Source organism: Scylla paramamosain, chromosome 39, assembly GCF_035594125.1.
Source record: "Scylla paramamosain isolate STU-SP2022 chromosome 39, ASM3559412v1, whole genome shotgun sequence".
Taxonomy (NCBI): domain Eukaryota; kingdom Metazoa; phylum Arthropoda; class Malacostraca; order Decapoda; family Portunidae; genus Scylla; species Scylla paramamosain.
This window is the reverse complement of record NC_087189.1, coordinates 14,674,882-14,684,881: the sequence shown is the minus strand read 5'-3', so window position 1 is coordinate 14,684,881 and position 10,000 is coordinate 14,674,882. Positions and strand designations below refer to the sequence as shown.

Here is a 10,000-nt window from a genome sequence, read left to right as displayed (position 1 = left end):
GTGTGTGTGTGTGTGTGTGTGTGTGTGTGTGTGTGTGTGTGTGTGTGTGTGTGTGTGTGTTTCTTTATATACATGTTTGTGTGTATGTTTGTGTATGTATGTTTGTGTGCGTATACTTATAAATCTGTGTGTGTGTGTGTGTGTGTGTGTGTGTGTGTGTGTGTGTGTGTGTGTGTGTATAGGAATGTAAAGGTTCATGCATGTACTAGTGTGTGAGTTTGTGCGTGCGTGCGTGCGTGTGTGCGTGTGTGCGTTCGCGTCAGGCTTGTCGGCGGCTCCTACTCTCGGGCTGGGAATGGAACGGGAATTAGTGTGGAGCGAGGCCTGGAATGGACGGGAATTGAGAACTGGTCTGAACCTTAATGGGCTTGTGGAGTATTTAGACCAGCCGGGGGAGGGGGAGAGGAGGAGGAGGAGGAGGTGGAGGAGGAGGAGGAGGAGGAGGAGGAGGAGGAGGAGGAGGAGGAGGAGGAGGCCTATTTGGTTCTCTAATGGATTCTGATTGCTTTTTGTTTATTGCCTATTATTGTTGTTATTGTTGTTATTATTGTTATTATTATTATTGTTGTTGTTGTTGTTTGTGTTGTTGTTGTTGTGTTGTTAGTGTTGTCTTCGCCATTATCTTGTACTTTTCATAGTTCTTCGTTTATCTTCTAGTAGTAGTAGTAGTAGTAGTAGTAGTAGTAGTAGTAGTAGCTGTAATAGTAGTAGTAGTAGTAGTAGTAGTAGTAGTAGTAGTAGTAGTAGTAACAATTTTTCACCACTAGATTATCGCGTTTCATTAAAAAAGAAAAAAAAATAGGAAAATGTAATAAGTACCTCATTTTGTATCATGAGAGAGAGAGAGAGAGAGAGAGAGAGAGAGAGAGAGAGAGAGAGAGAGAGAGAGAGAGAGAGAGAGAGAGAGAATAGAAACAGAAAAACATCGTCACAAACATAGCCTTTAAAACCAAACACACACACACACACACACACACACACACACACACACACACACACACACACACACACACACACACACACACACACACACACACACACACACACACACACACGATCACCCCTCCCAGACAGTTTGGAGAGGCGTAAGCTGACTTGTCACTGGCGGGGAAATGCAAAAGAAAATGGAAAGAGAGGAGAGGAAAGGAAAAGCTAGACATTACCTGAGCCTGAGGGGAAAAGAATGAAGGAAGCTTTGCGTAGCGATGAAAAAAAGAGTGAATGACAGTAAAGAGACGGGAGTAGTGAAGTGTGAATGAAGGGGAGATGGAAGAAGGGAGAGAAATGGATTGATAGTGAAAAAAAAACATGAAGGAAGGCATTGCATAGTGGTGAAAGAAATAGTGAATTAGAGTAAAGTTTAAATGAAGGGAAGATGGAAGTAATGAGAGAAATAGAATAATAAATGAATGAGAGAGAGAGAGAGAGAGAGAGAGAGAGGGAGGGAGGGAGAGAGAGAAAGAGAGAGAGAGAGTATATATTGCTACAGTGTAAAATATGTATAAGCAATGATTAAAGAGTATTGGAAATTAAAATTCAAGCACTAGACAACAAGAAAATATTGGAAAGAAAAAAAGTAATGGCAAAGGTCACTTGATAAAATTGTAAATAAATAAAAAAAATGTGAACCGAGTAAAAAAAAAAAAAAGAAATATGAAGGAAATTTTAAAACGAGGAGTAAGAAAAGGATGAAAGAAAACAACAAAAAATAATAAAAAAAACAAAAACACAAAAAAACAAAAGCGACAACAGCAGAGAGAGAGAGAGAGAGAGAGAGAGAGAGAGAGAGAGAGAGAGAGAGAGAGAGAGAGAGAGAGAGATACGAAAGAAACATTGCGAATATGAAAAAAATATAAAAAAAATAAAATGAAGCAATAATTAAAGAAACTCATAAAAAAAGAGAAACACTGAAATAAAAGTTGGATGAAATAAAATATAAAAAAGTAAGATCAATAAAAAACTAAATCTCGTTAGCTTTCAACCCCCCACAAAAAAAAAAAAGTGGACGTAAGGGGGAGAGAGAGAGAGAGAGAGAGAGAGAGAGAGAGAGAGAGAGAGAGAGAGAGAGAGAGAGAGAGAGAGAATGGTTTAAATTGATGTATCTTTATTTCTTTTATTTTACAGTGGAAATTAAAGAAAACTAGAATAGAGGGAGAGAGAGAGAGAGAGAGAGAGAGAGAGAGAGAGAGAGAGAGAGAGAGAGAGAGAGAGAGAGAGAGAGATGGTTTAAATTGATGTATCTTTATTTCTTTTATTTTACGGTGGAAATTAAAGAAAACTAGAATAGAGAGAGAGAGAGAGAGAGAGAGAGAGAGAGAGAGAGAGAGAGAGAGAGAGAGAGAGAGATGTTATTCAGACCATCACAAAATCAGTAGGCAGCAACCATCACGGTCGGCCAGCACTCCCAGAGCTGTCAAATTACTGGAGAGAAACTTGTCAACAGAATCTTTTAACAGCGAGCGTTCTTAGAGGTTTAGAAATGTCAACTGTAGCGAGAGAGAGAGAGAGAGAGAGAGAGAGAGAGAGAGAGAGAGAGAGAGAGAGAGAGTATGCATGTATGTATTCCTTAAAAAAAATAAATAAATAAATAATTCAAAACAGTTATCAAGTTACATGCTTTCAAAATACATAAAAAAATACGAGTATATATTTTTTCTCTGCATAGTGTTGGAAGCCATTTGTATCCTTTGGTGATATTGTGTTGGTTATATTACACTGTGTTATTTTTCCGTCACCCTGAAGGACTTTGTGGATGCCAGATCAATATTGTGACTGGGAGAGGAGGGGAGAGAGAGAGAGAGAGCTGGGAGAGTTCGGTGGGCCAGAAGAGGAGGAGGAGGAGGAGGGAGAGGGAGGTTGAGAGATGGAGAGCCACGTAGAGGGAGAGAGGTGATGGGAGTGGTGAGGGGGGAAGAGGGAGAGAGGGGGGTGTTGGGGATGGTCATGTCGGGTCAAGATTTGTGGCGGATTGGTGGTGATGGAAATAGTGGTTAGGGTAGTAGTAGTGGTGATTGAGGTGGTGGTGGTGGTGGTGGTGGTGGTGGTTGGTGTATACATCTTACCTGTGTATTTATTCATGTGAGTGTGTGAGTGAGAGGGAGTGAGTGAGCTGCGGCTTCTGATCAGGTGCTGGGGTGTTTACAGGAAGTACATGGGGGGGGGGGGAAGAAATTTTTTAGTATTTCGTTCACTTCAGTTTTTTTCACGTACGCGATTCTTTTTTTCTATTTTTTCTTATTATATTTATTTATTTATTTATTTATTATTATTTATTTATTTATTTATTTATTTATTTATTTATTTTTATACATCCAGTACGATTCCACAGTTACGAATGTACGAGAGACTACCAAGGCCAAACCTCTCCCTTCACTCTTCCCAGTTAGCCCTGCACTCTCCCTCTCTCCCTCTCTCTCTCTCCCTCTCCCTCTTCACCCCATTGCACTCTCCTCTTCCTCCTCCTCCTCCTCCTTCCTCACCCCAACACTCTCCCCTCTTACTTCCTTCTCCCCAACACACACCCCTCTCCCTTCATATTCACCCCAACACACACAAACACACATACCTTCCTTTTTTTTACCCCAAAATACAGATCCCTCCCATTCTTCTCTCCCCAAAATACATTCCCCTCCCTTTCCCCTCTCCCCATCACACACACACACACACACACACACACACACACACCCCTCCCAGGTACAAAAAAAAATATTACTTCAGGCCGGTGTTTTTTTAAAGGGGAGGAGGGCAGATATAGAGAGAAAGGGAAAAAGTAAATAAGATAAAAAAGCAAGTTACTGGAAAAGTTTGACAGGTGAAAATACGAGTACATACAAGAGAGAGAGAGAGAGAGAGAGAGAGAGAGAGAGAGAGAGAGAGAGAGAGAGAGAGAGAAAGCAGGAAGCGTTTAAGAACACAGTCCACAATTTATTGACCCCCTTGTGACCTTGCCTGGGTGCGATAGGTCAAGCTAATTGGCTGTTCCGGTATGACCCAATCACTAATTAGTTCTTACCTGTTATCTTACCTTGATTTATATTTTCAGTTTATAGACAGAGATAGATAAGCGGTTAGATAGAGACGGTAGATATACGACATGCAGTAGAGTAAATAGAAGATAGATACTGATAAAAGGTAGATAGACAGCAAAATCAATTGAAAGACGCATAAAGACGATAAATTGATACGAGTAGCTACACTGACAGACGCACAGACAGGTAAGATAAAGTGGAGGTACATGAAGAGACAGACGCTAAAACAAACTGAAGATTCGTAGACACAGACAAATAGACACAGCAAAATCAATTGAAATACACAGATAAATAGATACACGGACAGACACACACAGAAACAAACAGACAGGCGGTAAAATGGTGACGGCAGATGAAAAAGAAACACACGATAAATAGGAGAATAGACAACAATAAAAAGCAATTGAGAGAGACACGGATAGACATGATAAAAATTGATAGATAAATGAACGGACAAGTACACGATAAAATCAATTCTCGACAAACACACTCAGACAGACAGACAGACAGACAGACACGCAGGCAGTAAAATAAAAAATTCCAGAAAGTTATAGTTTTCTTTATATAAATCTTCAGTGCTCTATATAATTTCAACAACTGTATTTTCAAAGGCGGCGTTTAAGTATATATATATTTTTTTTAATTTAGTTTATATTCACGATATTGATAAAAGATGCGATTTTCTTGTAAATATTTCCTGTTTATGTGTTATTTCAATAAGCGGATGTGCACTGTTTGTTTGTTTTGTATTTAGAATAATGTGTTTTGCTTTTGTATTTTCAGCGATGAACGTACAAACATTTCGGCTTTATATTTTTTTTTAAGTTGGAATAGAGATTAAACTTTATATATACATTTACTCTATCGCCTTTCATTACATCAGAGTGCAAGTATTTTTAAGATTTTTTTTTCTTGCATCTTTGCCTTACGTTTTCAGCATTGAGCGTTTCAACATTTACTTCACCTTTATTTTTTAAGTTAAAATGGAGATCCAACTTTCCCTTTTTATTTTCTTTATATCCTTTCATTATATCAGTAAGTTCAGTAAGTGCAGGTATTTTTTGAGCTGTTTATTTATTTATTTATTTGTTTATCTATCTATCTATCTATTTATTATTATTATTATTATTATTATTATTATTATTATTATTATTATTATTATTATTATTATTATTATTTTGTTTTTTACACTTTTCCTTCGTATTTTCAGCAACGAAAGTGTAAAGATTTATTTTAGCTTTGATTTTCGACTTGGAGCGAAGATAAAACTTTCTCTCTGCATTTTCTCTCACCACCTTTCATTATATCAATAAGTGCAATTATTTTTGAGGTATTTAGTTTATTTTTGCATTTTTAATTTTGTATTTTCAGCAAGGGAGGTTTAAGAATTTATATCGGCTTTAATTTTCACCTTAGGATGGAGATTGTAAGGTTTATCTATGCATTTCCACTATCACCATTCATTATACCATTAAATGCAAGTATTTTGAGTTAAATTTAAGTATTTTTGCGCTTCTGTGTATCGAGAAGCTGATGGGAATGTTGAAATGAAGGTATTTTTTGTGGTAATGAGTTTTTTTCCCCTTTTGTATATCGAGTGGCAAGTGGAAGGGTTTAAATGAGTGTTTTTGTAGTAATCTTTTTTCTTTTTTTTTGTTTTCCATTATATATATCGAGAAGCGGATAGGTAATTTTAAATGCAGATATTTTTGAGATTATTATTATTTTTTTTCACTTCATACATCGAGAGGCGAGTCGGTATATATTTCTGGGCGGCTTTATATTAGGTGGGCGGGGAGTGTGGGCGGGCGGTGGGCGTGGTAAAAGAGCAAGTTGTCTGCCTGGGTGGGCGTGGCAGTGGTCGGCTCGGCCACTCAGTACTTAGTAAGACACGGGCGTGGCCACAGCACGGGCGCCCAATCTGTCCGTGCCCGTGACTAGAATTCCGATCAATCTCACGAACACGTACCGATCACGCCTTTTGAATCACGTACGTGTAAATTTAAAGGGCAATAAAATACGCGGGTTAATCCTTTGAAAATTCACGTACGGGGTGAGAAGGAAAGAGAGAATAAAAAAAAAATGAACAGGAGAAAAAGATCGATAAAAACATAAAAGAAGAAAAGGAATGAGCGAAATTTGAAGGGAAAGGAGGAAAAAGGGAGAAGAAAGCTAGGGAAAATTCAGTAGGGAAAATTTACGTACTGGTCCGTATTCGCAAATAATGAAATGCGGATTAGTTTTAGTCACGTACAATTAATGCATTCGGTTTATTTATTTATTTTTAATCGCTTTGGTATCGATCTTATGAAACGGTCAAGTACGGTGTTTAATCCTTCGAAAATTCACGTACGGGTCTAGCTTTGCAAGTAATTACGGACGGATCACTCTTATTCACGTACGAGTAATGTATTCCTATTTTCTCATCTTCTTTTTCTCCCTTTTTCCTCTCAATCTCCCTGGTTTCTTCCTTTTCTTCATTCTCCTTCACATTTCTATCGTTCTTTTTCTTTTATGTTCTTTTATCGATCTTTTTTCTCCTTTTTCCCATTCCTTTCTCCCTTTTCTCCCTTTTTCTTCACTTTTACCTTCCCCTCCTAGTCCTTTTCTCTCTGTTTTCCTCTCATTCATTCATCCTCGTATCTTTTTCCCCATCCTTCTCTCCCTTTTCTCTTTCCTTTCCTCAGACTTTCTCTCCCCCCTACAACACTTCTTTCCTTTTTTCTCCCTTTCTTCCCTTTCTTCCCCCTCATTACCCACACCCCCAAAAAAGGGCAGGACAAGGGGGAGGAAAAACACCCAAAAAATAAATAATAAATCAAAAAGTCCATAAACTTTTTGTGTCTTATATATTTTTTTATCAGACAACTTTCACCAATCACTCAACTCGAGAGAGAGAGAGAGAGAGAGAGAGAGAGAGAGAGAGAGAGAGAGAGAGAGAGAGAGAGAGAGAGAGAGAGAGAGAGAGAGAGAGAGAGTTGAAGTGAATGGTGAATGATTGAGAAAGGAGGAGGAGGAGGAGGAGGAGGAAACAAGACAACAAGACGAAAGAAAAGAAAGAAAATAAAATAAAACTCTGAACTTACCTTTTTAAAGTGGAGATGAGTAGCTGGAGGAGATGGAGGAGGTGAGGGGGATGCCGTAGACCGAGGAGGAGGAGGAGGAGGTGGTGGAGGAGGAGGAGGAGGAGGAGGAGGAGGAGGAGGAGGAGGAGGAAATTATAGGCTCACTACGTGGAAAATAAACAACACGAAGACGAGAGAGAGAGAGAGAGAGAGAGAGAGAGAGAGAGAGAGAGAGAGGGAGAGGGAGGGAGGGGGGAAGGGGAGAAGGAATAAAGGAGTAGGCAAAGGAAAGGGAAGATTAACCGCTGCGGAATTAACCAACCATTCTACTTTTTTATTGTTTTTCGTCAGTAAATCAAACTTTTTTTTCCTGAAGGAGAGACTTTGAGAACGAAAAAAAAAAAAAAAAATAGAAATAAGATGAATCTTCCCTTAATCTTCCTTCTTCTCTCTTCTTCTATCCCTACTTCTTGTTCGTTCGTCTCTGGTGAGTTTCTTTTATTTATCTTCTATCTCTCGTTTCCTCTGTACGTGTTAGTTGGTTCACCACGCACGCACGTACATACAGACAAACACGCACACACGCACACACGCAGGCAGTTGTGGTCACTCGACACTATTAGTTTCCTATTTTTTTTCCCATTTACTCTTTTATTTCCTCCTTCCTCGTCTTCGTCGCTTTATTTCCCGTCCGTGCAGTCGTTCATGCGTCCGTTCGTGATCTGCGGCACAGGAGAGATGAGAAAATGCATCACAACTATAACAATTACTATAACAATTACTTCTTTTCCTTATGCGAACCTAAAGAAAAAGAAAAAAAAAACACTTACGGCGGGATAAGACGAAATATTTAAAGCGAGAAAAACAAAGTAGAACATTTCACCTCGACTCAACTTCCCGTCTCACTTCTCACGCTTAAAGAGAGAAACAAGAATCAAAAAACGCGAGAGATTGAAAGCAGTACATTTTTCTCTGCTTTCCCTTGGTCTTCAGGTCTCGAGCGAGGTTCCACGGCACACGTCTTTAGCGGGAGTTGTGTGAGAGTGTGTGTGTGTGCGTGTGTGTGCGTGTAGGTGTGCGTGTGCGTGTGAGCGAGCGGCGAAGGGCTGGCGCGGTAAAGCCCCGCCGCCATCTGCCCGACTACTGACGACCTCCCCGTGCACAAAGGTAGCGGTGATCAGCGAGAGTGCGCGCAACTCCCTCCTCTCCCTCCTCTCACTCCCTCCCTCACTCACTCTCCCTCTCCCTCTCTCTCTCGCTCTCTCTCTCAACCTCCCGGCCTGCCTCACTCCCGGTTGCCTCACTCGCTCACTCGCTCTCTCTCTGGTTGTGCTTCCTCCTCCTTACTCTCCCTTCCGCTTTCTCTCTCTCTCTCTCTCTCTCTCTCTCTCTCTCTCTCTCTCTCTCTCTCTCTCTCGTTCTCGTTCTTTTTCTCGTTCTCTCGTTCTTTTTCTCGTTCTCTCTCTCTCTCTCTCTCTCTCTCTCTCTCTCTCTCTCTCTCTCTCTCTCTCTCTCTCTCTCTCTCTCTCTCTCTCTCTCTCTCTCTCTCTCTCTCTCTCACCGTGTACCTACTTACTGTCTGACCTACACTTTCCCTCTCTCCCTGTCCCTCTCCCTCTCCCTCTCTCTCTCTCTCTCCCTCCCTCTCTCCCTCCCTGCTCTACTTGCCAATTTACCTACTGACTTACCTCTCTCCCTTCCCCCTCTCTCCCCGTCCCTTTTGATTTACTCTCTCTCTCTCTCTCTCTCTCTCTCTCTCTCTCTCTCTCTCTCTCTCTCTCTCTCTCTCTCTCTCTCTCTCTCTCTCTCTCTCTCTCTCTCTCTCTCTGTTGTTCATCTTTCACAGGTCACTGAACTTTTCTGTGACTCCTCCTCCTCCTCCTCCTCCTCCTCCTCCTCCTCCTCCTCCTCCTCCTCCTCCTCCTCCTCCTCCTCCTCCTCCTCCTCCTCCTCCTCCATTTTCTTTCCCTAATAATCCATTGTACTTTATTTTTCCCCCATCCTTCTTACCTCCTCCTCCTTTTCCTCCTCCTCCTCCTCCTCCTCCTCCTCCTCCTCCTCCTCCTCCTCCTCCTCCTCCTCCTCCTCCTTCGTCTCATTCATTTTCTCATATAGTTTTCTTTTTATTCTTTTTCTTTTCCAGTTCCTTTGGTTTACTGGGTCTGTTATTTCAATCCTTTTTCTTTTTCTTTTTTTTCTTTTTCGAATTCTGATGCAGATCCCACACAGGAGCGATTTCTCTCTCTCTCTCTCTCTCTCTCTCTCTCTCTCTCTCTCTCTCTCTCTCTCTCTCTCTCTCTCTCTCTCTCTCTCTCTCTCTGCTAATAACTTCGAAATTGCGTTTCTAGTAATGTGATGAAAACAGTAGTAGTAGTGGTGGTGGTGGTGGTGGTAGTGGTGGTAGTTGTAGTAATAGTAGTAGTGGTGGTGATGATAGTGGTACTTGTAGTAGTAGTGGTGGTTATATTAGTAGCAGTAGTGGTTATAGTAGTAGCAGTATTAGTAGTAGTGATAGTAGTAGGAGTGGTAGTAGTAGTAGTAGTAACAGTGGTGGTAGTAATGGTAGTAATAGTAGTAGCAGTGGAAATAGTAGTAGTAGTAGTAGTAGTAGTGGCAATAGTAGTAGTGGTAGTACTAGTAGTAGTAGTAGTAGTAGTAGTAGTAGTAGTAGTTTCAAAATATGTCTGCTTTCCGTTTATTTCAGTTAATTGTCTCTTCGTTATGGTTTGTCACGCCTCGTGTGTGTGTGTGTGTGTGTGTGTGTGTGTGTGTGTGTGTGTGTGTGTGTGTGTGTGTGTGTGTGTTACCATCTTCCACACTTCCTGTTATTCCACTAAAGTTGAAAGGAAATCCAATGTTTGTTTTGTGAGCAATGATTTCCGTGGCGGGAGAACGTGAAGAGGAGGA

At 40.7% G+C, this 10,000-nt stretch overlaps 1 protein-coding gene across 4 annotated transcripts in view; it reads right to left on the bottom strand.

The window, feature by feature from the left end:
* Positions 1-8,354, bottom strand: part of LOC135092280 (hemicentin-2-like) — a 261,861-nt gene extending 253,507 nt beyond the window's left edge. Inside the window, exons 1-2 of one of the 4 annotated variants that reach the window (XM_063990731.1) lie at positions 7,924-8,354; positions 7,115-7,815 (exon numbers count right to left, since the gene is read on the bottom strand). The gene's annotated coding sequence lies outside the window, so the exon portion shown is untranslated. The remainder of the gene's footprint in view (positions 1-7,114; positions 7,816-7,923) is intronic. The other 3 variants (XM_063990732.1, XM_063990733.1, XM_063990736.1) reach the window with 3 other exon arrangements.
* Between the last annotated feature and the right edge of the window lie 1,646 nt (positions 8,355-10,000).